The sequence below is a fragment of the Pteropus medius genome, unplaced genomic scaffold (assembly GCF_902729225.1).
Source record: "Pteropus medius unplaced genomic scaffold, Ma_sr-lr_union100, whole genome shotgun sequence".
NCBI lineage: Eukaryota > Metazoa > Chordata > Mammalia > Chiroptera > Pteropodidae > Pteropus > Pteropus medius.
This window is the reverse complement of record NW_024351073.1, coordinates 20,371,530-20,394,005: the sequence shown is the minus strand read 5'-3', so window position 1 is coordinate 20,394,005 and position 22,476 is coordinate 20,371,530. Positions and strand designations below refer to the sequence as shown.

The 22,476-nt window shown below is 50.1% G+C and overlaps 1 protein-coding gene and 1 long non-coding RNA gene across 2 annotated transcripts in view; both read right to left on the bottom strand.

Annotated features, from left to right (window-relative positions):
* The window catches only part of DAP (death associated protein), a 52,920-nt gene that overhangs the window by 13,031 nt on the left and 17,413 nt on the right, over nucleotides 1-22,476 (bottom strand). The window lies entirely within an intron of this gene.
* On the bottom strand, nucleotides 13,641-20,480 carry LOC120586268 (uncharacterized). Its single transcript, XR_005648668.1, has 2 exons — nucleotides 14,957-20,480; nucleotides 13,641-14,545 (listed from the first exon to the last, which is right to left on the bottom strand). It is a non-coding gene; the product is annotated as an uncharacterized LOC120586268 (long non-coding RNA).

The following is a 22,476-nucleotide window of genomic DNA, read 5'->3' as shown; positions in this document are numbered from 1 at the left end:
CATCGGTGAATGACCACGACGGACGTAAACGGTTTAGAATGCCAAGTAACGCTGGGGGTGAGGAGGAGTTTCCCCCTTTATCACCTGCTGGCCGTGCGGGGGAGGGAGGTTTTAGATTGGAAGAGGAGACTATTTCAGCTGAAGAGCCGATCCTAGTTGGAAGGCTTGACCTGACACAGCTGAGACCTGCACAGCAGGTCTGCATATGTGGACTGCTGCACGTCAACTCTGTGCCTGTGCATCAAATAAATACTAGGGACCCGGTGTGACCCACAGATGGGAACCTGACTTCCTAGAGCCCGACCGTGTGAGGGCGCTGGGCAACGCGGGCCGGCCTGGGGTTCAAGACAGGCGTGACCTCCTTGCTAATGAACCTGGGCCCTTGTTTCTCTGGTCATGTGCTACAGGTAAGATCATTCTACTGCTTTGCATTTTGTTATCCAGAATGAGAACTTACTGCCTGACAAATAGAAGTCCTTGTGTGAACAAGGGGAGAGAACACTCGAAACCAGAACTATTTACAGAAAATCCGTGCCACGTGGACCCTTCTTTGGAGCAGTGGATGTAGATCGCCTATGTCTGCACAGTTCCATCACCTAGGTTAATGCATCTGACGATCAAACTGTCACCTTGGAAACCAGAGCGAAGGAACCTAAGGAATGGTGACACTTGGGAACCTAAAAAGGTTCGGTCATGGAGTCTGCCGGGGCAGTGGCTGCACGGTCTCCCTTTGCCATGAGGTTTTCTCGAGGAAACCAAGAGCGCAGTATTCCAAATGAGATACGTGAACAAAGCACCTGGATACAAATCGTTCACATTTCCGCTGCTCGTTCCCGAGAGGCAGGCGGAGATGGAGAGGGAGCGCTCACTGGAACACTGTCTGAAAAGGAGTTCTGTCGTGTAAAGAACCCTGAAGAATTCTTCTTAAGCTCAAGGTGCAATCTGTTGCTTTTCCTCAGCATTTGCCCCCAAAATGTGCTGATCTGAATAAAAAGAAAAACAAGCATCTTTATGGTTTGGTAGCAGGGCTGTGACAAAATCCTAAAACGAGGACGGTGACAGAGTACACACATTTTCTGCACTGCAATCTTCAAAATTCACTGCGATGGCAGATGGCACCGTGTTTGTCTTCCTCTCCTTTTCTGGGGCGGGGGGACGTGGAAGCAGCCCGTCCCCACTGCCTCTCCTCTGACCAGCTATCCCGAGATGGCACGTGTGCCTGACTCCCTGGGGACCATCTGGGCTTCGGCTTCCGTCCCTGTGTAATTACTAACAGTGCTTCCTTTCACTCTTCAAAGCATACCAGTTTAAACACGTCACCGAGGCACTCCAGGCTGAGACACAGGATTCTAGACGATCCTCACCGCTCTGAGTTCCACCTTGCGTGGAAGAAACGCTAGTATTTCCTCTGCCTGAAGGGCCTTAAGCTCAGCCACCAATAAACAGCTCAAAGGCAGCTCACACGCAGCTCGTCTTCCCGTTGCTTTCCCCGACCCTGTGGCCTGAACTGACTTTCCCAGCTGCGTTCTCACAAGAACTTATCACAGCACCGTGTAGGCTCTTGCAGGCCTAGCTCCCTTTCAAGGTCAAGGACGATGGTGGAATTTGTGTCCCCAGCACCTGGCACAGTGTCTGGTGCACAGAGAGGCTCGATAAGTGCCGTCAGCACGGAACGATGTTGCCGGCACGGTCTGTGCGGGGAGTGAATCAAGCCCAGTGGTCGGCCGGGGCCGTCTGCGGCTCCGTCTTAGGCACGCACACAGCTCGTCGTGAACAGAGAGCCTTACAGGCCTGCAAGGAGTGAGCAGCAACACGTGGTTTGATTTTCGTTACCTACCAGTCTGGCTGGGCCGGATGTGCTGGAGAGAGAACCCGGATCTCCCAAGCAAACGGGCTCTTCCTCCAGCGTCTGCCAGACTGACCTTCAAGACTAGCAAACAGTTTTTCTCCCGATTAAGAGAGACGTCAGGCTAAGAGGTATTCAGTTCATCTCAAGTCGAACTTGAGAATGATGATGGGACCTCGAGTTAAATCCTAAATGATAATGAAGATGCTGGGGGCACAAAGAAGAGAGGGAGGGAGGAGGTAAATGCCTTATTCAGACCACTCTCGAGAATCTGAATGAACAAATTTAGCAGGAGATAATCCATCCAACCTCCACTATGTAATTCCCGGCAGCTGCCACAAGGGCAGAGTTCTTTGCAGGACTCCTGCCATATTTCCCTAAAAATCCGAAGCGGTTCAAAAAGTACAGATGACCAGACTGAGGCCCAGGCGAAAGGCAGCCAACCTGGTAAAGAAACTGGCATCTCTTATATAATGTGACTTCACTCATGACAAAAAAAAAACAAAACAAACAAACCCCGAAAAACAAAACAAAAAACCTAACTGCAAAAAAGACCACAATGTCCAAGGCACGTCACTTCCTCCAGAGCTTGGAGAAGACACAGATCACGCAGTCGCTCTCCCCACCCTCCACACGGACGGTTGCCCACGGTTTGCCTCTTCAGCTGGATTCCCAAATACCTGAAGGATCCAGGTCTTCACTTGCAAACGTTCTTCTCCTTACCTGTGGCCACCCAACTCCTGGGTTTGATCACTTGCAAGTATTAGGGAACGGGGTCTGTTCCCATCGACTTCCATTATCACGAGCCCCTACGAGCATGAGCGAGGTACAGGGCAGGCCACATCTCACAAAGACTGCCTCGAAAGCAGGTGGTCACTTGTTTGGATGTAGGATTCATCTCCCCTTAGATATGAATAATTCTTAGGTCCCTCTACTGCTTCATACTCCATGTAACCCACTGCAGGACACTAAATACTAATGGCCCAAGGCTCAGGGCTGGCTGGTTTCTGCAGCTGTGGCAGCGCTGGGTGCTGGGCAGGGGAGGTGAGTGCCAGCCTCCAGGTGGGCTGGTCAGACCTGGTGTGTGTCAGGTACTTTACACTTAGGAACAGTCGTGAGGATTCTGTTTTAGAATTCAGGAGGCATCACCGAGAGAGTGGCCCAGTGAAGTTAGCTCTAGAAGACTCTTTTCCCTAACAATTAAGAGAAATATACCAAAGGATCCATAAGGGATGAGTAAATTATTAAACTCTTAAGACACTGCTGTAAATATGCAGTGTTAATTCAATAATTCATAACGGACTGGTACAACGGCATGCGAAGGCTCATAAAACACTGCGGGCTTTTGGCGGTAGCTAGCTTCCCAGGGTGCGTGCCAACTGCTTCTTAACCCGGCAGCCTGGGTGTGGGGTACCAGGAACCTTCTCCCTGGCTGGCCTCCAAGGAGCCCTGGGGGAGGAGGGAGCAGGGCCCTGCCATGTGAGGGGCCTTCCCCCACCCACCGGCCGGCCTGGCCCAGGGCCAGGCACTGGCTTATTTCTGAGAGGTGTGTGTGGGGGGTGTCTGCAGCACCCACGAGGCCTCTCGCCATGTGGGCACCAGGACAGTGATGCGCATTCACGGGAGCGAGAACTCTGGAGCCAGTGGGGGGCCTTCGCCTCCACGTGTGCCTCGTGCCCCGGGGTTTCCATTATAGCCTCTGATCTCCTACTCGGGGCTCTTGGGGTCAGTGAGGTTTCAGAATTCAGATTTTCTCAAATTTTATAAAGGCATAAATCATGTACAATGAACACCCCTGAAGGGGCCTGGGGCAGCACTGCATATTCAAACCCGTTAATATTTTCGACAGCAACATTCATGGAGATTACACTAAGCAGGATAAATAAGGACTATGAATAACCTCACATGAGTCCAATTTTTGCCAGCGTTTGGGTTTTAGCGTGAACATATGAAAACCTTTGCAGGTTTCCAAGCCCTCTGGACTGGACGGCTTGCCCTGGGGACACTTGGGCACTTTCCGCTTCCTGCCACCTCTGTGGCTCTGAATGCCACTGCCTCTGCCTCCCAGAAAGAAATGGATGTGGACTGGCAAGGGCAAGAAGGCGTGCCTCTGGGATTACACGAAGCAGCTGGGGTCAGCTCTGCACGTTTATCTGTGAAGAGCAGAACTGGATTCACACATTTAGGCAAAACCTCTGGCACGGCAGATAAAACAGAGGCGAACAGGGTACTTCTCAGCCTTTCTGGGTTGGGAGAGCTGTGTTCTAAGAGCTGCAACAAACACTTGCAGGCCTTCCCCTGATCCCAGAGCCTGTTCCCCCAGGTTCCAGTGACCTTGTCCGTGAGGTCTACAGGGCAGGTGGCACATGTCCACACTGGCCTCCTCTTATGCAGATAGAAGCAGCTTAGTGACAGAGGAGGCCACGTCACCTCTGGACATGGGGCTGGAAACGCAGCCAGGACAGAAAACTGGATCCTCGAATTCTCTGGCACATGGTTCTTCTTACACCTGCCATACGCACGACCCTCAGGACTGTGGTCCAAGGTACGCTCTGCCCTGCAATGTGATTTGAGCAACCTCAGTCAGCTGGGTTTTGGAAACACTGCTTCCCGTCCCCTCTCCCTGCAGACTTAAACGCCCCGTAGTGTATCAGGGCCTCGAGCAGTCTCAGGGAAACCAGTTTAACTTCATTTAACCCGCTTCCTAAAGGCATCTGGATACGGAAGCGCTTGGCGAGAACGTCCAGCAGCATCGGCACTCTGGGACGCCGACTGAAGGCAGTTTCAACTGTGCTCCAGATTTCACATGGAGCTGAAAGCAGCTTATCCATTTGGAAAGTGTTTTCCCTTGAAAGCCGAGAGCGAAACCATGATGACTTCTGAGACCTGTGTCTGCGGAGCCCATGTCTCCATCCTCCTCCTTCTCCTCTACCTCTGCCAGTCACCTCCGCGCCACTGCACGCACAGCCTGTGCTCGCTGTGCGGCTGTCTGAGCAAGGCCAGGCACTGGCTCGCACTCCAGCTGCCTTGTCACCTGTGGTGAAGCAAGAGCACCCCACCGAGGGCCCATGCCTCGCCGGCATGCGCTACCTGCGTAAACCTGGGACCACGGGCGCTGTAACAGAGGAAGAGGACCTCGCCCTCGGCCTAGGCCTTCGCCACGCCTTTCCGACTCAGCGTCACCTTTCACGATGAAGGTCACGATGGGAGAGCAGCAGCTTTCAAAGTGAAGTGAAGTCACGCCTTTGAGCTCTGATTTCCTTGGGAACTAGTGGATATATCTACGTGCTGGAAAATTCTAGAGATGATGAAATCTTTGGTCAGGTGGGAGAGTTGGACCAAGTGTCCATGATGATACAGTAGTTCCATGAGCCATAACAAAGGGACGTTCACTTGGGCAATCACTGCCCTTAAAATCTTGTGAGGTCCCGAGAAACAAAGCATTTCTGAAGCGTCATGAGGTGGGGCGGGAAAGTAGCCATAGCGACCTCTAAGCTCCGGCCTGGGGACTGAGCTCAGCTCCTAAGCGTCATTCTATGACGAGAGGAGCTTTCCACTTACAGGATGTTATGGTTACTTTTAGCTCTAGGTTTTTGACTGTAAAACGATGGCAATGAAGAGTGATAATGGACATAGTCTAATAAAAGCTAATATTTTTCTCTTACTCTGTGCCAGGAACTATTCTAGGTGCTACAGCTGCGTTAACTCATGTAATCTTCCCAACAGCCTGACCAGGTACGTACTACCATCAGTTACAATTTATGGATGGGGACAGTGAGGCACAGAGAGGTTTAGTAAGCTGCCTAAGGCCACACAGCTAGTAAGAGGAGAACCACGATCCAAAACCAAACCCTGGGCCCCCAAGAGCAGCTGGTGCATTCCAAAGTCTAAAGCTCAAAATACTTTATGGCCTTTGTAGCTATGGCACAGTTTTGTGAATTTTCCCAAATGTTGGTTGGTTTATAAGAAAATCAGAAACAGACAAGACTTAAGACTAACTCACTTTACTGATCAATGACCAGGAAGAATTTCATGTAACAGTTTGGGAGACAAAATTATGATGAGATTTTTTTTTTTTTTTTAAATCAAGGATACACTTTTACTAACTTAGAAACAGGACTGAGGGGCATAAAATGCTCATCCGAACTTGATACACTAAGTTGCACCTAAGAGGTTGACAGGCAGGTGCGTGCAAACCCTACCCTACACTGTAGGTCAGAGGACAGGTGTGGAGGAAGGAGGTAAGGCTCTGACGTTGAGAGGGCCACGTGCTGGGGAACCCAGACACACATAGAGTATTCTGGTCCTTGCTTGGCAACAATGCAAACCAGCCCGTCTTCTCATACCCATGTGACCTTGGCCGAGTGATTTCTCTTTTCTTCACCTGAATGCTGACAACTAAGTTGCAAGGGGCTCAGGCCAAGTCCAAAACTCACATGAGAAGTCAGAGGGTTTGGCCTTAAAGAGAAGCCATGTCTGTCTGTGAGGAGCCGGCCGGTCAGCAGGTGTCTGAGACAGGGGGGCCCGCTGTGAAACGAGGAGCTGGAGGAAGGCCTACGCTTAGGGCTGCTACGGGGCGGACAGGGCCCTGTGGGAGAATGCACAGCAGCAACGGCACATCAGTGAGGTTCGGCTGAGCTCTGGAAGACGAGCTGAGCAAGGGCAGCCGTCTGTCCAGCGGAGGTTCCGAATCAGACGAGCACCAGACACGCAGCGGGGCAGGGCCAAGGGCAGTTTCTGTCGCCCCAACAGCAGCACACTGGGTTACGTCTCAACGATTCAAAGTTTAATACTCAAGATACTTAACGCGGAACCTGGACCCCATCGAGGGGAGGTGGGATGCTGGGGGCACCGCGCACCGGCGGCGCCAGCCCCGCTCACAGTCCGTCTCCCACGAATCGCACCAGTCCGGCGCCGTCACTATCTCCAAGGGACTCGACTGTGATTCAGTCCCCAGAGCTGGACACGGCCCTGAGAGCCGAATCAGCCTTCAGCAGTGCAAAGGCATCGCACGGACGCCGCCCACAGGCACCCGGCTGACCTCCAGCCGGCAGGCGGGTCACGACGGGCGCCGCCAGCGCCGAGAGGACTCGGGGGCAGGCGAGGCCAAATTACAATTTAAGGGGGAAAGCTTAATCCTAAATCACTGATTCTTCTCTACTCTGCAGCTGCTTAAAATATTTTCTATCAGATGGCTCTTGGGTCATTTAACATTGTGACCCACCATGTGCACAGACACACACGGGCGTGCCTAAAACACACAATTCCGACTCTTACAGCTTGGGATGCACGCTAAGATTTTCTGCTTGATCCTATTCCATTAAAAAAATACTGACCCAACTCTGACCCACCGATGGACCATCACCTGCAGTTTGGAAAATAGTTTACTCTGAAGAAATGACGGACTCTCCTGAGCCTGCGCTTCCCCCATGACCGTAGACAAGGCGTGCACGTCACCTTCTGGTTATGCAGGTAAACTCCTGCAGTTCAGGTTGGCTGCAGGACGGATCTGGAGACACGCAGCTAAGGCTCTGACCACAATCGAATGTCCTCTCACTAGACATGAAGGACACTTGGAGGGCGGCGTCTGTCTGTTATCAGGTGAATACTTTTTCCAATGGTGTAAAACCTTATTCAATTGAATTTCACTAATTCGAGGTTTATGTTCATTAAGAGAAAGGTCAGACAGAGACGCGGCATAAACAAGATGGTAGGAAGTATATTAAAACCCCCTAAGAAAATAAGCTTTTGGGAAGAAAACCAAAACACCCTACGATGAAAATAATACACAAGTAATTCTTACTTATGCATTAAATTGTGTCTCTATGAGGAATTTGACTGCCAACACTCTAATTAGACAAGGCTGAGTCACAGTAATGTCATGAAAGTAACAGCCTTCATAAGTATTTTACAGTTTGGGATTTTATAAAGCATATCACGCTACCACTCACTAGAATGAAGACAATTCGGTAAAGTCCTACTTGCCCGAGTCTAAACTTTCTAAGTGCTTTTAGGTTTGCCGTTCGGCCTATGTACACGCATTCCTTTAAAAAGCGAGGCCAGTTACGTGGGGTAGCATACAGCAGACAAAAAAGTCCCATTTCACAGGATTCCACAACAGTCGAGTGTCACTTGCCCGGGGTACAGGACCCACGTGGAAGGTACTCCCAGAGAAGACCGAGGCGAGCGGTAACGGGCTGAAGAACTTCCACACTGGGGAAGGCAGCACGTCTACCTCTCGCCCACGTGTCCATAAGGCCCCCGCCGCACCGCGCAGTCGGCTGCAAACGAGTCTGGCAACTGCTGGTTACACGGGGTCGTATGGCTTTCTCCGAGGCAGAGCCTCGCTGGCCAGGTGACAGGCTAGGGCGCACTGGGAACTCCCCGGAGGGGACCACAGGAGGACACTCGCCCGGCTGCTCTGACCGTGGGACTTCTTTTATCAGACCGTATTTCATAGGACCGGCATGCGGGGAGGCAGGCTTGAAACGGCTCCCACGTCTCACAATGGCATTGAAAATGTGACTAATGTAAAATAAACTGACATTTAGCTACTTGTAACACGTCCCAGGAGAGGCCTTCGGAAGGGAAGAGTGGTTGTCTGAGCCAAACGAAATTCATCAATGTCTCTCTCGGATTCTTCAGGGTGGAGGCTCAACGTGGGGTCCCCACATGGCAGCCTCGGTTCACCTAGGAACTGGCTGGACAGGCATTCTGGGGCCACCCCCAAATAATCAGGGTGGGCTGGCAATCCGCATTTCACCCACCCCAGGAGATGCTGAGGTGAAATCAAGGCTGAGAACCAGGCTGTGTTCTAAGGTCACAGAGCTCACGGGGACAGGGACAGTCCTAGGTCTAGTCACCTCCCCGTTCTGAAGCAAATTAGGGAAAAAACACTACCGCATGCTGACGTGACTCAGACAGACACAGAAACAGTTTTAATCTGTGTTCTCCCTCTCTCTCTCTGAATGTAAAACCCATCCCCCTTCCCTTCCCAGGCCCATCTAGAACAACTCAGTCCCGAGGCCATAGGTGGAGCGGAGCAAGCTGGTGTTCCCTGAGTGCCCGCTACTGGCCAAGCACTGTGCAGAAGCCTTAACCAGCCTTCATCACATGAAATCCCCTGAAGAACATATTACGGCCGTATCTCCAGGACGGGAAACTGAGGCTCCGGGCCTCACTGTGTACAAAGCTGGTCTGCGTTCACTCCGTGAGGGGTTATGTCTTACCCCCATTTTATACTAAGAAGTCCAGGCTCTCAGGATTTAAGTGTTTCTGCGATCACATGGGCCCCAGATCACAAAACTAGGTCTGAACCTGGTTTCTGCCCCCAACTCTTGGCTCCTAGCAACCCCCCCCCACACTGCCGGGGTGAGGTGAGGCCGGACACCCTAAGCTGCTGTCCCTGCAGCCAGCGGCAGCCTCGGCGTGTTCCGGAGGGGAGCAGACCCCTCACTGGGGTGCTGACTAAGGCGCGGAGACGACAGGCTCTCTAGTGACTGGTAAGTGGACAAGGCAGAGGCCCGAGGGCTGAGCGTCGGGGGACGCTCACCACGGGAGGGGAAAGCTCACCAGTCTGCCCCGAGGGGAAAGGGGGATTAGGGCTGGGGGCGCCGCAGACCTGCAGTCGAATCACGTTCCCTAAGCTGCGGTTCTCTGCGCACTGACGGTGCACGTAGGGTTTAGAGCCGTGAGAATCACGCCGGGATCCAGACGCTTCAAACGCTGTCTGACGTGATGCAGGTTCAAGAGTAAAACCGACAGACAAGTTCACACGTGTGTGTTTTGATACCGCGAGGCTCTAAGGAGATAAGGGTGAGGGTTCTTAACCCAAGGGGCCCCAAAACAGACATGAGGGCACTCATGACCTAGGCGAGGAGAAAACGCACAAACACTACACCTTTATTTTCACTAATCCTAACTAATATTAAGCATTCTCTCTCCTTAGGAATTCTGTGTAGGACCGTGTTAGCAGCACGCATAACTCAGAGCACCTGAGCGTTGTGGCAGGCAGCTCGAAATACTGTTTCCATTCATCACTGTTTCAAAGGGACAGCAGTGATTAGGCCTGTCCTGAAGTCTTGTTATTAAAGCTTTAAAGAAATAAATGTATCATAATTTAACATTTCGATAACTGAATTTCATACTTCTTACGGCAAGAAAAGCTGTACTATGAGTACACAAAAGCGAAATCAGGAAAAATAGAAAGGAGAAAAATTCAAAAGCATTTGGGAAATGAAATACAGACACACAGACTGAAGGACCTCCTGGTGGGGATTAGGGGTCTCCCATGTAGGTGCTTCCTTTATGCCAGCCTCAAGTGTGGCTGTAAACTTTCCGTCCGCCCCCGCAGAGAAGGGGGTCACCTCCCTGGACAATTGATGAGCTGCTGTTTTTAGTGGAGAGAGAGGGAGGCCCCAACCCATCAAATGCCGCAGAGGTTAAAGACACCACAGCCTAATGTCCCTAGTTTGCAACTCAGAAGGATGTTGCTGCATCTAATACGAGAGTCTCCATGACGTCATGGCAATGACTCTACGTAACATCCGGGGTAACCTCCAGCTCATACACTGCTAACGCTCCCACCATCTCCAGGTGACGCTCAGGTGCCTGTCTGTGCCTAAGGGCTGTGCCTGCTCCACAGGACATGGAGCAGAAGCCTGACTCGGCTGTGGGTTCCCACGGCAACACATTCTGACCTTGGGAAACTCAGGCAACCCCCCGTTGTTTGCCTGTCTTGTGGGCCATTGAACAGGCAGTTCCTGAGGACCCAGCAAATGTGCTTACGAAAGAGCTGCAGAACCACATCTAGGCAAAGAGCACCTCACGAAAGCAATTCACAGGCGCTCATCTGGGAGGGAGCAAAGGGGAAACGCTAAGAATGAGCGGGTTACTGAAGTTTCTGGGCAAACGGGGCCAGTCTTCTGATGCTCCGGAGAGAAACAGGGCAGGCTGCTACAGGAAGGGAAGCTGTCCTGCCCCGTCCATCATCCGTGCCCCCGGCCACGAAAGCACACCATGGAATTAGAATAAGGAGACCACGCTGAGGTATTTATCACTTTCTTTACATGTCAGCTTGTCACATGTATCGTTAATTTGATGATCCCAAATTGGACCTGACAAACTGCTTCTTGATGATACGGCATGTCTGGATTGAGCAGAGATGACTACCATTTTTAATGTCGCCAGCAGAGGATGCAAGGGTCAGCCGAGGTTGCTTTCATCATTCCTACAGCACTCCTGGCGCCCTCCACTGAGAGCTGTGGCTCAATGTAGGAAATGTGGGAGGAGCAGAAACTGAGCGCCATGGATGGAGCATCAGTGGGAGGACGATGGGGCTGAATAAACTCTGAAATGATTTCCTCAAAACTCAGTTAAGAGAAGCTGCGACTTACAATGCACTTTTCAGGAACACAGCTGTGCCAGGTAAACTCCCTCTGAATCTGGACATGGGTGGGGGGTGGGGGCAGGAAGAAGCCTTTCCTCCTCTCCCTCCACCCCTCCCACAGCATGATCCCTGCTGTACGTGTGTCGGCTGCTGGCCTCCATACTCTCCAGGCCCGGCTACCATGGGATGTACTGGTCCCCCCAAAGAAAACCCACCATCTGGGGGGAAACGATAATGTTTAGCCACTGACAGCAACACCCTACTTACACCCACCACACAGCGGCTGACGCTCATGCGTCAATTCTTTCTGAAATTACTATTCTCCACCACCCTCTAAGAGCTGCAGCTAGGAAGGAGCCCAAAGAACTGAATATCAATCACAGAAGCCGCATGGCAAGACATTCAGTGTTCGATGTACCGAAAAATCCGCTTTACACGTCTTTATGCTTCTGGCCACTGCAGCCACAAAGCCCGGGCCATTAGAAGGGACAGCCATCCTTCAGAGCCACGTCTCTTGATGAAATGTCAATGCGAAAGAAATACAGACAGATAGGCCTTACATACCTGCTGCTTTGCCTCTCTGCCACAATGTCCTCTAAAAAGAGTAAGCAGTTAAAAAAAAGTGCTAAACATTTAGTCCCTCTAAAGCAGTATTTATAACAAACTCTTCAGCTGATAGAAGAGGGAATAGCCAATAGCCCATCCGATGAAAGAAATTAGAATGTTATAAACCATCCCTCCCCCATACACAGGTGTGCATGCACAAGGTCACTCAGCTGGCTAATGGTACAGGCGGCCAAACGCGGGTCTTCTCACTGGATCTTTCTATTTCACCCTGATGCCTCATGAAAACAATTCAGTGGCTACGGAACCTTGGAAACTATACTCCAGGTCATCTTAACCAGACCACCGCGAGGCCACTTTCCTTGGGAAGAAATAACAGGTAAGGAATGGAGGTGCATAGAAAAACGATCATTAATACCCAGGCAAGAGACAAAACCGTTCTTGAGCATTTTTAGTAAGGAAAAAGACAGCACACTACAGTCACTAATTAACACACAGCCCTTCACAAGGAGAGACGAGAGTGCAGGCTCCAGGCCCGAGACTCAAGCATCAGAAGACAGGTGTGAAACAAAGCCCCCGCCCCATTACGAATCTTGGTCTGAGTTGGCTATCTATCACACTACACGGCGCCGTCTTCATCCTCGTTATAATGCTGAGCTGTGACACCTTCGGTGTTGACAGAGCTCCTAACGGACACTCGGCGTCTCGCTCTGTGTCTTAGGGGGACTGTGTGACGGTCACTTGAGTGCATTTGCCAGGCGTCCATTTGGAAGAGGAGTAAAGCAAATGACGAAATACACACGGTGCGTTGTTTGGGTGCAGAAAAAATCGGAGGCCTGGACGTAACCCGGAGAGATCTGTCCAACGAGCCACAGAGCACAGGCGGTCCACTGCCTTGTGCTAGCCTAAAAACGTCACGCAACCATTTTTTAGTAAAAACATGAAAAAAACTTTCAAGCACAGCACCTTTGAGAGTTTCTGATTCTGAGATGACTTATCATTACCCACCAGGAACCACTCCGCCACCCAGGAATGCAGACAGCCTCAGCGAGGATGGAGCTGTCTCCCCAAGATCCCCGAGGGCTCCCTTATGTTTCCTCGCGTCTAGTGAAGTTCCCGCCACGCGACGGGAACTCTGTAAATGTGTGACTGTTATTAATTCAAGCGTGCTTTAATTCTCTTCAAAGATCGCAGGTGTTCGTTTTTCCTCATGCTGTGTTCACCATAAACGTCCCGTAAGAGAAATAGACTCGTTTACGAATCTAGTGTTACAGATGAGGAGCTGACGGCCCCAAAGGTTCGTGCCTCACCTGGGACCACGAAGGAGCCACCAGCCCAGGCTCAGGGAGCCCTGGCCCCTCCCCGCCGCTTGGGACTTTCCCAAGCCGAGCTGCTTTAAGCACATTTCAAGCAGATAATGGAAGGCTGACTCTTGGGGACTAAGTGTACCTAGACTGCTTGATTTTGTAGTCATGAATGTGGTTTGGGATAAGAAAGAAAGCCAAGAAGATTAACAGATAAACGACTGGGCAAAAGGCCCAGGCCGAGTTGGGCCAAACTCTACACTTGTCTTTTCTGGTTCCTAGTTCCCTAAGGGACGCTGACTCACTCAGTGACTCTGACGGGGGAGGCCTCGTGCGCACCCCCAGGCATGCGTTTCCAGTGCCTCTTATCCAGGGACGACAGCCACTTGGGTGCAAAGGGCTAGAAGATGCTCGGCGTAATATTCCCTCCTCCTCTCAGGAGTGGGGGGGGTCAGTGGATGCTGTGGCCCGGAGCCTCTTCCCCCCCGTTTCTCCCACTCAGGCTACCCCCCGTCCCACAAAGGTGACAAAGGCTTTCTCATAGAAGCCCACGCTGTAGGCTCAGCCTTGCCAGAGCTGCAAAGGGTTTGCATTTATTTTGATCTATAATCACATTCAGAATCTCTGGCAAAATGAAAACAGGCTCTTCCATTCTCCAACAGTATTTGTTTTGTGCCATGTGGCACCACCCTTCCCATTTAAGACTTATTAGTTCTTTTTTCCACTTAAAGTCATAATGCATTCAGTAGCCATGAGTCATTGATTTTACACGGATGCCAACTTCCTCTTATTGTACTTTTCTGGTCTGATTTCCTTTCTTTGCAACTGGTTTCGGGAATCTCAAATCTATGGCTTCTCAGGTTGAACTGGACCCCGTCTTTGTGCCCTGTGTTTCTCACGCACGGGGCCGTGTGGTTCCCAAGGGAACAGTCATTTTCCTGGCTCTGCGGCTCCTGCCATCAGCTCTGAAGACTTGCCGGAGAGCGGCTGCCATTGCCCAGGCCCCAGGGGAGCGGTGGCGGTGGGGATGTCCTCGTGGAAGCCCGCGCCACCGCAGCGGTCCGACACCGTGCCTCGCAAAGCTGCAGAGCCCGAGCTGACAACGGGGGGACAAGGGGACTCACAGAAACTCTTTTATCTGAAATGAATTTGGATGGAAACCAGTATCTGGTAATCCAATCCGGGTGTGGAAAATATGTCTCTGAATGTTAAACTTCCAAGTAGAATTTTAGGCTCTCTTTTCAATAATTCTCTCCGACCCTTTGGGAAAAGAAGGCTGGTTGCCAGAATATAAGTAGTGAGCAGCAGAGAGGCAAGTCTTTGGAATCAGACAAATTAGGTTTCAAATTCTACTTCTGTCCGTTCCTATTGGAACGACCTTGGGCATGTTGTTAGCCCTTCTCAGCAGACGTCCTTGTCCATAAAATGATGTCCGCCACCTCCCTGTAAAGTGTGAAGACAAAGTAAGACTATATTTATAAAGCACCTGGTCTAATGGTGGCTTGTATTTGTCATTATTTGGCTGGCAGACTTTCTGAACGATGCTAAATTGCTTGTTTGATGGCAGAAACAGTCTCATCCCTCACAGCCCAATTAAGATGCGACACAATCGTAAACTCAACAGGCTGAATGACAGATACTTTCAAAATAGATTAAAGTGCCATGAAAAAAAAGAAAAAAAGCTCAATCTCGCCCTATGGATAGTTCTCGCTTACGCTGTCCCCCTCGTCCCCTCTGGAGTACTTAAAAATACGGTGGTGAATTAAGAAGTTATAATTATTTACTGAGAACCAAAGGGTAAATGATCTATATGACATTCTCTACGTTGCACATTGTGTCGATTCACAGACTTACTGGCATTAGATATTGGGATGGAATCTCGCCACTCAAAGTGTGGCAGGAACGAGCAGCGCCACACCCGCTGGGAGCCTGCAAGAAATGCAGAGTCTCAGGTCCTACCCCAGGCCCGCTGATGCAAAATCCACATTTTCACAAGATTCCCGGGCAATCTGCAAGAGCATTCAAATTTGAGAGGCTCTATGAACCCCTCCATCACTGAGAGGAGACGGGCCGTGGGATGGTAAAGGCGATGCTCCAGGACTCAGGAGAACAAGATTCTCCATGGCAAGCTAACTGGTGAGGTGGCAAAAAGGTAAAACCTCAGACCTTTCGCAGTTTCCACTTTAACAGGGGGCACGGCAGGAAGAAAGGTGGACAGTGATGTGGCTTGCTCGGTGGTGCTCCAGGAGGAACACGGGAGGCCGTGACCCGCAGCAATGGGCAAGGGCGTTGTGCCACACCTTGGAGCAGCTCGGAGAGCTATCCCTCGTATGAAGCCCGCATGCCGAAGTGTGACTGAGGAGAGGGGCGATGTGGGGAGGGCGAGGCGGAGGGGCGGGAGGTCCAGCCAGCCCCCTCCGGCTTCAGCACACCGCCTGCTCTGACTTCCCCAAAATGCCCGTGTACGCCGCTCCCCAGCGAGGACAGTCTCTGCTCATCGAAAGTCTGTGTGTGTTTCTAGATTCGGAGGGTCTCGACTTTCCCATGTTAATTTCACAGCATGTTAATTAACAACGTTCATGTTGTTTATTAGCCTAGATTTCTCCTCGGCCCACAGGACTCGGCCAATATTGTGGGCTGTCGACAACCCTTTCTCCACACTGCCCGCTCTCCATCGAATCCATGTGTAGCAGAAGGAAATCTTAGCTGCAGAGGTCAAGCTATGCCATAGGCAGGAATGTCGATCAATAAATGAAACTAATTAGTCCTCTTATAATCAAACTTCGGCTGTATACTCAACCGCCATCTTCGAAATACATGCCCACATCAGAGCTTGCATATTTCTACTCTTTCATCTTAGCTTTCCTTGCCTTCATTTCCCACCTCCCACGACGCCCGCCACCCCCCAAAGAGTAAACAGCAATTACTTCTCTACGTTCAGTCAGACTGGCCCAAGATGCTCAAATTTCGTTATCACGACACTGGGAAAACGTGCTGCAAAGGGACACTTAACAGATGCCATTTAGAATCTTTATTCTCCCACTTGAAATCTTTGGTCCTGACTTATAGAAATATGGAAGTTACCCAGAATAAACAGTTAGCGGTGGCAGTCCAACTTTTTGGAAGAATCCTTGGAAGACCCCGGACAGACCCTTCTCTCTGGTGCCCCGCAGGCCACCGCAAAGCTCTGCTTTGTAAAACGCCAGAGAGGCCGCAGCCCATCGTCTTCGGACCAGCGCACCAACCCCCCCAAATCCTTAGCCTCAGGCCTGACCGTAAATCTTGAAGCTATTTCCACACGGATCCTGCTCTGGCTTCCCCTTAGCAGAAAACGCATCTTTCTAGCGACCCCGAGCCAACGGTGGAGCAGAAGCGCTGGTTATCCTGGTGACCCGCAATGTCTGAGTTAGGGAGTCACGTGACCCAGTTCTGGGCGATGAGTCTGCTAGAGGGCTTCTGGCAAAACTTTCCTCGCTCCTGACAAGAGACTCTAGAAGAGATGCTCGTTCCTTCCTCCGGACACCACGTGTCCAGACGTGACCGCCTGCCCGCCCGTGGAGGAAGGCGGAGCTACCAGTGGTGTGGACAGGTGGCCCTGGATGTGCCCGAGGGACCCGCCTTGTCCAGAGCCAACCCTGCCCCTTCTTCACAGGAGACAGCATGTGTCCTTGCCGCCTTGTGCGGTTTGAGCTGAGGTTTGTTGCTGTTGGCAGCGGGAAGCCTCTGAGGAACCCCCTCTCCCCACCTTCGCCTGAGTGTCCTGGCGTCCCGAGTGTGGCAGCCATGGCCCTCCAGAGAGTCACTTCGCCGGAGTGCGCCGGAGCGCGCTTCCTCTTTCCTGGCTAAGAAAACGTGGGCTTGGATGACAGCCGTGGTCCCCAAGCTCTCATTCACGAGACCCCTTTCTTTAACTGAGGTAACATTCACGTATCGTATCATTCACCATGTGAACCCTTTAAAGTACAATTCAGAGGCTCTTTTAATAGTGTGTTGCACCACGATCTAATTTCCAAACATTTTCATCATCCCCAGGAGAAAGTCTTAGCAGTCACTCCCCTCCCCGGCCCCTGGCAACCAGGCATCTGCTTTTCATCTCTTTGAATTTGATTATTCTGAACATTTCAAATAAATGGAATCGTGTAACACGTGGCCTTTTGCGTCTGGCTTCTTTCATTTAGCATGATGCTTTCAACCCCGTGTTGTAACACGTGTCGGCACTTCATTCTTTATGGCTGATTATTCCACTGTATGGATGTTTTGTTTATAATTCATCATTTGGTGGACACTCGAGTTGCTTCCCCTTTTTGGCTAGTGTGAGTAATGATGCAGTGACATTCATGCACGAGTGTTTGTTTGAACACCTGCTTTCAACTCACGTGGGTACATACTGGGGGTAGAACTGCTGGGTCATGTGGCAATACCATGTTGAACTTTCTGAGAAGCCGCCGAACCTCTTTCACAGCAGTGAAGTCTTTTTTTGTTTGCTTTATCAAAAAAAAAAAAACTTTTTGGTAGTAAAAAACATGTATCATAAAAGTTTCCACCTGGACCATTTTTAAGTATGCAGCTCGGCAGTGTTATGTGTATTTATGCTGCCGTGAAACAGGTCTCTAGAGCCTTTTCCTCTCGTGGAACTGAAACTCTGTGGCTATTCGCAACAGCTCCCGTCTGCACCCCTCCTGCCCCTGGCAGCCACCACTGTACTTCCTGTCTCTATGAACTTGACCACTTTAGATACTTCACATAAATGGAACCGCACAGTTTTGCTCTTTTGCAACTGGCTTATTCCATTTAGCATCCATGTTGCAGCATGTGACAGGATTTTCCTTTTTAAGGCTGCATAGTATTCCGTTGTATGGACATACCGTATTTGTTTATCCATTCATCTGTTGATGAGCATTTGGGATGTTTCTACCTCTTGGATATTGCGAATGTGAACATGGGTGTGCAAATATCTCTTTGAGACTTCTCTTTCAATTCTGTTGGAGATATACCCAGAAGTGGGCAAAGATTTCTTTTAAACATAAAAAACTTTATGGATCTCTATCCAATAGGTGTTTTTGGCATCTAGACTCTTCTAGATTTTATTAAAATCTGACATTCCACTTCCCGAGCACTCCACCTGGGAGCACCTGGATTAGGTGACCTCTTAGGTCGAGTCTGGCTCTAAATCTGATGACTCCATGAGAATTTCTCGATACAACACCACCTTCATGACTCTGGTCTCCATTTCATATTAACGACGACAGCCCTGCCTTAGAGGATGCACACAACCAAGACACACAGTCAATACCCCACCTAGAGGGGGTTGAGGGCCCAGCAGAACACGCCCACAGGAATAAAGAATTTTCTTCCTCAACGCCGATCCTACCTAATTTAAAATAAGAAGTAATCAAGTAATTAAGTTAATTAAGTATTTTACCTTTAAAGAATTAAAGTCTAAGCTAAATATTACTGATTCGCCGAGTACAGCAGGCCCCCTTACCCAAGGTTCCACTTGCCATGGTTTCAGTTACCGTGGTCAGAAAATATTACACGGAAATTTCAAGAAATAAACGATTCGTAAGTTCTAAATTATATGGTGTTCTGAGAAGCACAATGAAATCTCACACTCATCCCACTCTGCTTCCCCCAGGGGTGTGAATCGTCCCTTTGTCCAGTGTCTTCACGCTGTATGCTGTGTTTGCCACCAGCCTGGTAGTCTCTTAGTAGCTGGCCAGGTGTCAGAGCGACTGCCGAGGTCACACGTGCTTGTGTACAAGTAGCCCTTGTTTTACTTAAGAATGGCTTCAAGGCCATTCACGTAACTTTTATTACAATATATTGTTATAGTTGTTCTATTTGATTATTATTGATGTTAATCTCTTACTGTACCTAACCTGTAAATTAAAATTTATAATAAGTCTGTATATATAGAAAAAAAGCAGAACATAGAAGGTTTGGTATTCTCTGCGGTTTTAGGCATGCCCTGGGGGTCTGAGAACATCCCCCTGGGGGTAAGGGAGGGCTAGTACTGTATTTTCTGAGTGCTCCGCATTCTGGGACAGTTGAAGTCAATGGAATTTATTTAAACGTAGGGTTTAAAAATTACAGGCATGGTAATTGTAATGTAATAAACTCAGAAAGGGCTCTTGTTTCTATGTCATTATTCATATATGAAGTTATTATTACACATTTCATTCTATAAAATCTAACCTCTGGAGAGGTGATTTAAATTCGGTTCACACGTTTATGTAATAAGAAGATACTACTGATAAATAGTGCAACCCTTCGAGTAACACCAGAGAAACACGAGCCACCCGTTCCGGAGGCTGACTGCAGTGCAGCGCGGAGTCTGGAGGGGAAGCTGATGGCTCCGCTGCCTTTCTCCCCTCTTCCCCTGATAAAAGGAGCTCGTCCAGTGTGGAGCGGGGCCTGATGGTCTTGCATGGAGGCTGGAGGCTGGAGGAGGGACAGGGAGCAGGAACGGGGTGCTCAGAAGCTAATCCATCACGCCCGGTTCCCGCATCCGTTCTGGAACCGGATGTTGTGTGGACAGTGCTTCCAAGCCACGTACCAGCCGCCCAGGCACTGGGGGAAACTGGGCTATCAGCACATTCCTCTCGTCCCCAAACTGAAGGAGTCTAGCTCGGCTCCTGTGCCCACATGCTCCCTGCCTCTGCGGCGCGGCGAGCCTTCGGTTCGCTATCTGTCAGACTCGCGCCGACCTCCAGTGCCCACCTACGTGACGAGAACTCAGAGACTGAGCTCTGGGCAATGCTCATGCCCGTGACTTCTAGAACACAAAGTGTCTGGGTCACACACATCACACCGTGTCTACTGAGCAGTTCTAGGCAAAACTTCTCAAAATGCACATTGTTGCATTCCCAGGGGTCAACCTAACATACACATAGCCACAGGTTTGGGAGGAAAGGCTTAATTTATACTACACAGAACAGGAAAACTGGTATTGGAGCCACCGCTAAGCAATCAATGACAAAAGCAGTTCTTTGTGCTTAGGAGGGAAAATGAGATGAACATGCCAATCTATTTTATTTACATTTATTTTTTCTCTAACAAAACAAAACAAAATGAATTCGATTTTACCACTATTTGCTATGTCTGCAGGCTGACTGTCAATCTGTCACCTGGCCCCATGGTCCTTAGGATTCTAGAGGAAAGAGGTGGGTCACCACCTACAGGTCCCTGTGCCCCTTCGATTGCTTCCAGTGTCTTGCAACATCCATACGACGCTGTCTGGCTAAAGGGGTAATGAATTAAATTCTCTAGTTTTATCTTTGATGTGTCCCAAGCACCTAGGACTGTGTTCAAATGTATTACAAATGAATTTAAACTAAGTTTTACAAAATGAACAGGTAGCTTCAGAAGATTCCTGCCCCTTCCCCCCGNATGTGGTCTTATTTGGAAACGGAGTTGTTGCGGTGCCATTACTTAAGATGAGGTCACAATGGAGCAGGGCGAGCCCTCAATCCCATGTGACTGGTGTCCTTATCGAAGGGGAAACCAGACGTAGATACGCACACAGGGAGAATGCCCCGTGAAGATTAGTCATGCTGCCACCGGTCAAGGGACGACCGGAGCTGCGGGAGGGGCCCGCGGGACAGAGCCTTCCCGCGGGCTTCAGAGGGAGCACGGCCCTGCTGACCCCTTGATCTTGAACTTCTGGCCTCCAGGACTGTGAGAGGATACACTTCTATTGTTTAAACTGCCTAGTTTGTGGTCCTTTGTCATGGCAGCCCCAGGAAACCGATACACTGCTTCTCGAGGGGAGGAAGCCAGTCCCAGAGGAAGTTCTACCCACAGTCACCTGGGGGAACGCGTATGGGTTATCTGAGCTTTGTGGGGCCGCGGAGAGTGGAGTGCTGCCATTAGGATGGACAGCAGGCCCCGAGTGCAGACAGACACTCGCCGTCCATGGACGGCCGCTCCCGAGGCCATCTTACACGCTCCCAGCTCACTCAGGCTGCCACATGGGATGTAGAGGTCTGCACGAGCTCTGCCATCTTTCTGCTGCCCAAGGTGCCACGGGCAAAATGATTACTTTCACCACTCCCTTGCTGGCATACAAGCTGCAACGCTTCATCACTGCCCTGCGTTGCCTGCGGACTTAGAGCACTGATGTATGAGTCTCGCGTTGGCAAGCCCGGCAGTGAGAGCTGCTGCACAGTGACTAGTCCTCCCGTCTTCTCGCCAGTGGCCAGGGCTGTTCACGCTACTCAATGCTGCCAGGAAATCGCGCCCCAAAGGCTGTTCTGAGAATCTTGCTGTGCCTTCAGGATGAGTGTCCTGGAGGAGGCATCTTAGACCATAAGCAAGTGACAACCAGTTATCCCCTTGACAAGGATATTTCATGTCACTCGACACCTCTACCTACTGAGCCTCTGCTTTGGGCTCAGGATGGGGGTCTGTGGCCCACTGAACTCCAGCACCCAAGTCAGCTGTTGTTACTCTGTCTGCCGACACAGGGCACCCAAGACAGCACGGGAGTTGGCAGCTGGTGGCACTCAGCATCCCTAGTCCACTGGCATCAACATACATCATGGTGAAAAGGATACATCGCTTTTAAAAGGCAGCTGAAAACCAGCCTGTATACAAAAGATGATCCTGGGAAGTAAAGGTGATGTTGAAATTGGTTCGTTGCATGGTTTAAATAAAGTTCAAATATGCAGATAATGGCTTAAATAAAAATGCTCTATGTCATCTCTTAATTTATGAATTCTAATTTTCTATTTCTTATCTGAAGTATTAACTTTTATTGAGAGAACCATTGAAAATGGCCATAGATTTCTATTTGGCATCTGGTAGGAACGGAATTGTTTTCCTCAAAAAAGACATGTGAAATTCTAGCCCTAATACCTAGAACTTGACCTTTTTTTTGAAAATAAGGTCTTCACAGACATAATTGAGTTAAAATGAAGTTATCAGGGTGGGCTCTAATCCAATGACTGACATCCTTAAAAAGGGGAAATTTGGACACAGAGAGATATACACAGAGGGAAGATGACGTCAAGGACACAGGGAGACAGAGCTGGCAGTGATGTGTGTATAAGCCAAGGACCGCCAAAGGCTGTCGGCAAACCACCGGAAATCAACCCTGGTGACACCTTGATCTTGGACTTCCAGCCTCTAGAACTGTGAGACAACACATTTCAGTTATTTTCAGCACCCCGGCTCCCACCCTGTGTGTGATACTGGTTCCGGCGGCCCTATAATAATAATACAGCGTCCACAAAACAATACCCATTTCAGGCAGGAGTTATCAGTGGATGCTAAAAGCAGCAGGCGAAAGTCTGATGAGGAGCAATACTCACAGCCCCGTCACGGTCCTTCTCAGACATGCACAGAGCAGCAGAACGTTACAGCCACCGACACGC